The 7,658-nt window shown below is 31.7% G+C and overlaps 1 long non-coding RNA gene across 1 annotated transcript; it reads left to right on the plus strand.

Moving 5' to 3' along the window:
* Positions 1 to 1,166: 1,166 nt before the first annotated feature.
* Positions 1,167 to 5,727, plus strand: LOC117126571. Its single transcript, XR_004449187.1, has 2 exons — positions 1,167 to 5,066; positions 5,586 to 5,727. It is a non-coding gene; the product is annotated as an uncharacterized LOC117126571 (long non-coding RNA).
* Positions 5,728 to 7,658: the final 1,931 nt, after the last annotated feature.

Consider the following 7,658-nt stretch of genomic DNA (forward strand, 5'->3'; position numbering starts at 1 on the left):
GTAAGTCTAAAAGCATTTAATATCATTTGCCATATAATCTAAAGAATATTACAAATAACAATTTATGGCAACTAATTCTCGAAATTATAGAAAGATTAATAATGTTTTATTTATTACTTTTAATATTTATAAACTATAAAATATAATGAACGAATTTTTATATAAGATAGTTATAATAGTGTTATACTCTACTTGATGAATCGTATTCGAATATAATTATATAATAACTATTTTAAATATTACAAAATCCAAACATGTCTATTAATATGATTTTTAAATTAATTATCGTTGTTTGCAGAATAAATTTATAAGAATTTTAAAATTATTTATATAATGTTATAAATTATTTATAAAAAATATAAATCCTACTATATATTGATTGAGAAGTCACATAAGTGATTTTTTATTACGTGTTGATCATAAATGAACTCTTCAAATTGTTATGATTTGATTGGCCGATGATTTTTAATTTTATTTATTATAATTATATCTAAAAAGAAAGGATAATTCAATTACCACTTTCCAAATAATCTACATAATATTAAAAATAATTATTTATGGTAACTAATTGTTGCGATCAATTTTTTTATATATTTATAAATTACATAAAATAATAAAGAAAAATTATATAGTGATTTTATATTCGTATAGAAAGAATTATATTTGTATATAATGTATCATAATACCTATTAATGTCTAATAATTCAATGCCTGCTTTATAAATTATTTATAAAATTATAAATACATTTATAAAATTATAAATACATTTATAAAATTATTTATATTGGCTTATCAGATGTTTTAAATTATTATAAGAGGTTCTAAGTCATTTATAGAAGCTTATATATTAATTTATAAAATGTATTTTGAAAATTTATCCTCCTCTTACAATATTTTTAATTTTTTATTTTTAATGGTAAAATTCCTCAACTATGTTTACTTAGTGTAGAAACCCCTAAACTAAGGATTTACTGGTAGTAATAGTAATTATGACATGTTAGAGTTTAATTCATTAAACAAAGTTAGTGTAGGGGGTTTTTCGTTAAATACTTAGTTTGAGGGTTTTTACCCAAAATAAACTTAGTTGAGGGGTTTTAACGTTAAAATTTCTTATTCTTTCCTTATTATCTATTATTTAAATCCTTATAGTGGGATTTGTTTTATCAAAAACCAGTTGCAATCAACTGACGAGATATCTTCTTTCATAATATCATGCATTTAATATTTAAATATATATATAGCAAGATTTGAGTTACCAAAAGTATGTATATATTATAACGAGAATATCTTAAAAATTTATTAGAAGATATTCTATCTCATAGCTTCTCTTGAAATCTAGGTCATTTAGAAAATTAAACTAATTTATTATATAATATCACGCCACCCCCATTAGTTTCACGCGTCTATCTTTTAAGTTTTCATATGTTTTTGATCGTTCTAATTTAAATTCTACTTTTGTGATCTTGTGCAGGTGTATGATAATCAATATGTAACTCATAGACGGGAACACCATTACTGGTAATTTTATTGGGGATTCTTCTTCTTCGTTTATTTTTGTTCTCTTCCTCTCCATGTTGTATCTCTATCTATATTTTTGAATCAGTAGTGATTCAACTAACAAAAAAAGAGACGACTCTGTTTATCCAAGAACTGATCATCCCTTTCGAAAAAGGTAATTCTTTTTTTTATAAAGTTCAATCACTTAGCAAGAATATAATATAAGATGTGTATGCTAATCAAGTACAATTTATTTATTGTGCGTGATCCTCTTCAGGTACGTCTGACGTAGGTAATCTCAAAGCTTTTTAAAAACTTTGAAACTCATTGACGTTGTCCTATCAATTATATAATTTTTTTATCTTTTGGGGATTGTTTACATCTTTAAATATTTTTGTTAGAATTACCTCTTTTCTGACTCAAGGCTTAGAGAAGGAAACCGTAAATCATCTCTACTGTTACAATGAAACCAATGATAATAAATTTCAGGTAATTCAAATCTCTCTTTTATATTTCATGGCTGATTTTTTTATTGGGGTTATGCGTGAAATATTTGTTTTTTCTCAATTATATTTTTCTGATGTTTTAAGATTAGTGTTAAATGTGATCGTTTGAAGCATAATGCATTCTGAGAACACACCTCCATGATAAACACTTCTATGTAAATTGTGTCAATTATGTTAGTGATTTTGCATCTGAGAATTGTGACTGATGTTCCAAGAGAGAAAGCGTATCATCTCAAACCGAGATTGTTGGGAAAGATAATTGGTTTATAGATGTAATTGGATAATTGACATCTAAAGGATACATTTTTTTAGATAGTACCAAACAGTCTTTTTAAACTTTTTGAACTCTAACTTTTTGAACTAACAGAATAATCATGCTTAACCTATAAGCATTTCAAAGAGTTATGTGTCTAAAGGATACGCTTTTTCAGATATAAATGATACGTTTTATTAGATTGTACCAAGCAGTCCTTTTAAACTCAAACAATGCCATGTTATGAGTTGTATACATTGTATTGACTTTTTTAAACAAGTTTTTTACTTTTTTTTTTTTAGTTTCACCTGATAAGAAGTTTGAATTACAGACTTGACATTTTAAAATTTATATTATTTGTTTGTGTAATGGTGCAGAGGTTTCAATGAGATCGGCTTATCGTTCTTCCAAGAAAGTAAAAGACTATGATAAGCTTGAAGCTGAAGTGAAGAAGAATAAAAGGATGATAAGTCTGAAGAAGACGCTGCTTTGAACAAGTTCTTCCGTGAGATATATTTAAATTCTGATGAGGATATGAGGAGTGCTAGAGCAAATCATTTGTAAGTTATTCCTATTTAGTCTTTCTTTTTTCATGGAGATTACAACGTTTTTGACATTTTGATTGACTTTTTTGCAGTTTTGCACAATCAACAGGTGAAATCTATTGGGACAGTGCTTTCAATAGACTGGAAAGATGTTGGTACTAAGAAAATCGAGAGTATTCTTCATGATGATCTGGCGCTCAAGACATGGAAAATATTATCTTACTAGTATTATCCCCGGTGCTACGCACCTACAATTTTAATGTTTTCTAAACTATCTGATCATAAAATTGTAATGATTATCAAAATAAATTATTGTTTTATTTATCTATTTTCTTAACCTATATAACATATTAATACATAAATTTAGAAATACTGAACCAACTTCTATGATGTTAGTTTTGAAAAATATATTATATTGAAGAAAACTATTAAACATACTTAAAGATATCTAAGTTTTGTTTATTTAAACATATTTTTAGATATCATAACTAAAAATGTAGATGTGTTTATCTTTGTCCATAAGAAAGCTTTCCGATTTTTCATCATTTGTGAAAGTTTAAGCTAGAAAATAGAAGAATAAAATCTTCAACTTTGAATCATGAAGAAAAATATAGGGGTAATATAAATGTGTTCAATAAAAGAGAATAAACGATTTAAATAATTAATTTTTGCCACATTCAAAACTAAAATAAAACCATAAAAAGATGACTGCCGAGGAAGGCAAGAGAAAGAAAGATTATCATTTCTTCTCAGTATTCTTTTTACACCAAAAAAAGAGAATGCAAATATAGTTTTAAAAAAAAATGGAGAGATGAAGCAGTTACATATTGAAAGAGTTACTAAATTCATTTTTGTACGTGTGAGAGAAAAATATGAATTTTTGCAGTTAACCTAATATTTGAAGTCAATAGAACGTGGCATGATTTTGATTTATTTGAATTTTGTAAAACAATTACACATGTCAAAATTTTATTGCTTGAGTGACTTGTGCTTTAGTATATAAGGGATATGATGTGTTGGTTTTACCTTAATCTAGACAGAACTCGAAGCATTGATCTTAAAGTCTGGTTTCTCTACTTAATGGATTTAAGGTACTTTGTATTTTTCAAAATTCATATTGTTTATACGAGACACTAAATTTTTTAATCTAAACGTTCTAATGTATTCTTTGTTCATATGAACATAGTATAAATATCAATATGTAACATTGAATCTTTCATATTAACCACATACATATAACATAAGTATTATATAATTGTAATTATATAATTATCAATTTAATATTAATGTTAACGTCCGCACAATATATGTTTATAAGGACCAACTTATTTTTCTAACAATTTTAAAAATTATTTTCGTAATGACACGTGGCTACGAAAAAAAATATTTTACACGTGGCAACGAAATGAAATATTTTAATAAAATAAAAAGAATAATTTCATAAATTATTATATATTGATTCAATTTTATATTTATATATTGATTTTGTTGTAAATGAGATGTGTGTCACAAAATATATCATGTTATGGAACAAAAATGTCTCTGGCGAAGAAAAGGGCGAAACTATCGATGAAGATCGACATGAGATCTCCGGTTACGGCTGAGATCAGAGTGAGTTGGGTTCGACTTGAGAAATATGAGAAGAGGGGATCCAGTATTTGTGGTTTTCGGATGGTTTGGCTCGAGATTTTGAGGCTCTGTTTTAGGAAATAGTGAAGGATTTGCAGTAACGTAAGATCTTCCAGTGCTTGGAGGGTCCTACTCCTATGGAAACAATCTACGGGATATACGGAATCTGGGTTGGTAGAGAGGTTGAGAATGAAAGCGGAAGAAACTGCTGAGGTTTTATGGGATCGCAATAACTCGAAGAACTTTGTGATTTGGATACGAGGGATAAGCGGTGTTTTGCGGATAGCGATTTCGATAGAGGAGTCCATATATTTTCTTAAGGTAAAACTGTGGAAAGGATTAGAGGAAAGGAGTATTTTGAGAGGAGAGGACAGGATTCGTGGCCCATTCAAAGATTGGAAGATCTATTGTGGCAAAAAAGTTTTGTTACAGGGTAGGACTTGCATTGTGAATGAGAGACCAATGATTCTCTGCGGTAAAGATTAGACAAATGAATGACAATTTCTAGAATCCACATGTAAGGCAAGCTGATCATGGTCCTATTTTTACAATTTATATTGTGCTGGATAATGTTTTGTCATGTATGATACACATGGATTGCAATATTGATTTAGTTATGTTATGGGGAGGGTTGATGTTTGAACCGAAACTGTCGATAAACTAGTAAAGAGAAAGTACGAGTTCTCGTCGGTGGGGCAAGACAAAGACGTGTTTTATTAGATCAATGAGTCGAAATAATGTTACAAAAGGGGAAGAAAGTAGAGGAAATAGTCCGGCGAAGGCTAGTTCATCGGACCATACAAGTCGGCGAGATGTAAGATATAAAACCCTAAGTCTAGTCGAAAGTAAGTGTAGTGATTTGCGGATCTCCTCCTTGTTGCCTTTCCTCTTCCTTTTATAGACAAATGCTCGTTGACCTAATGCACTCTGTCTCGATGGGCCTCTTCGAGTAGTTGGGCCGAGGTGTCGGGCCGCTAAGTCAAGTCGTCGAGCCGATGCCGTTCAGTTAATCGTCTCGGCGACCAAAAGTAGTCTAAAGCCGAGCCGATCGCCGGCTCGCAAGTCGACGAGCCGACTTTCTTTGTTGTGATCATGTGCCTGGATAATTGTCTTGTGGACCTTTTGGAAGGGCTAGGCCCATACCCAACAGTTGAGAATCAAATAATTCTTCTCTGTTTGGGGTTTATTGAAGAAATTACATTATTTCGGATTTTTCTTGGCTTATTAGCAAGCTTTTGATTTTTTTTCAATCTTCTTATAAGCTATGGAATAAAATTGGCTCTTTTTGGGTTCTGGATCAGATCATTATTAGTTGTCATAAGAATTTAATATATTTGGAAGGACTTAATCAGTCATGACTTGAATGATACATTTTTTGGACTGGTGGAGAAAATCGGTTGAGTTACATTTACTGTTGGATTTGGCTTCAATTGGATCTAACGATGTCAGTAGATCAGGTTATTGGTTTGGCCTCATCAAGCCAACCAACGTCTCGATGTAAGCTATGGGATATGAACACCATCATTATGGTGTTTTATTTAGCATAATGTGGAACCAGTGGGGTTACATGTTAAAGGAGGTTCGGAGTAGAGCTTACTAAGGTTAAAATTTTGGGGTATGATGGCTTTGCTGAGGAGACGTTTTGTAAATTCTCAGGGGATATCAGTTTGAAGCAGACGTCCGAGCATGCTAAGGCTTATGGCAATTATTTCAGAGGTTTAATAAGCTCTATGAACATTTATTTTTATCTTTCTGTTTAAGTTTATTGGAACAGTTTTATTATTTTTGCTTTGGTGTTTGGTAAGATCTTATTATAAGATCATGAATTGGAATAAAATTTGAGGTTTGGGTTTATGGTGTTGGTATTTTTTAGTTTCACGACTTCATATCAAAGTGGTCAGATGTTTGGATTTTATTTTTTTGGCGGTTTGAGGTGATTAGTTCTGCAATGGTATCATGGTCTTTACTCGGTGGAAGTCATTTAATTTTGTTCCTGGTATCAGCTCTTGGAAAGGTACTGTGTTTGGTCTCATTAAACCAAATGCAGACAAGCACACAATGGCCCCTTTGTCTAGGGTATGAAGACAATGGAGGAAGAGTGAAGTAACTTCCTTTAAAACAGTGTAGAGAAACAAGCCTTGTGGTCCCATTTGGCTTCATGAATATTGATTCATCTATTATTTTTCTTGCATTTTGGTCATCTTTTTGCATCATTTTCGGAGCTAGGAAGCTACATGGTTATATGTTGGACATAATTTGGTTCATGATAATGGTAAACAAGACTATCGCGTGGGACATGCTGTTTTTTTGTTACTAAAAATCACAACAATCTTGACCGAAACTTGAATCAGTATATTAGCTTAAAAGGTTATGTATTGTGTATGGGCTTGGCTACATTTGAGCAAGGCAATCACAAAAGACAGGGATGGTTTATTTTTGGTTCTCATTGTTGTGGGAACCAAAATTCGCACTGTCGATTTCCGTTAAATTAGGAAAGTAGAAGAACTCTAGTTTCTCAGAGGTCCCGGATATCTGCTAATACCACACGCTAAGCAATCAGAACACGAGATAACAACGACAAAGTGTAAAAATCGTAAAAAGATAGCAAAGAAAAGTCTTATTCCGAATTTGCGTATGAGCGTGTTTACAACAAGGTATAAGCCTGGGCTCGGGAGCTGTCGGCGAGATTCCTAGTTCTAGCAACCCTAAGACGGCTAAACCTAATTGAGTCGCAACTCGAAATAACAAAAACGGAAAGTTGCCTAATTGCTCTAAGTGCTAAGTTTGCTCTGAAAAGTGCCTCTCCCCATGCCTCTCGCCTAGGACTCCTTATATACTCACTCCAAGGACGGTTTACGCTTTTAGTCTTCTGCCCTTAAGCCGTCGTAGCTTAAAATGGAGATATTCCATTTTTTCCGATCTTTGTAATTATCTTCAAAATTTTGTATTTATCCGCGGAAACTTGACATTTATCCTTCCTTGCGCGCCAAGCGTAAACCGTCCTACGGTTTACGGGCTTTTGGTTAAGAAATCGTAAGATGGACCTCGAGTCGTGTCTTAGGTCCCTTTGGGCCGTCTTCCGACTCGAAATGTTTATTACGACTTCTTTAGATAAAGAACAAACTTTCCGCGGTTTTTACCGCAAAGTTTGATTGATGACATAGAATGGCGGAAAACATAAACTGAGTTCGCTACGGTCTTCGGGAGATAGCATCGAAGGATAGACGA

This window comes from Brassica rapa, chromosome A07 (genome assembly GCF_000309985.2).
Source record: "Brassica rapa cultivar Chiifu-401-42 chromosome A07, CAAS_Brap_v3.01, whole genome shotgun sequence".
Lineage (NCBI taxonomy): Eukaryota > Viridiplantae > Streptophyta > Magnoliopsida > Brassicales > Brassicaceae > Brassica > Brassica rapa.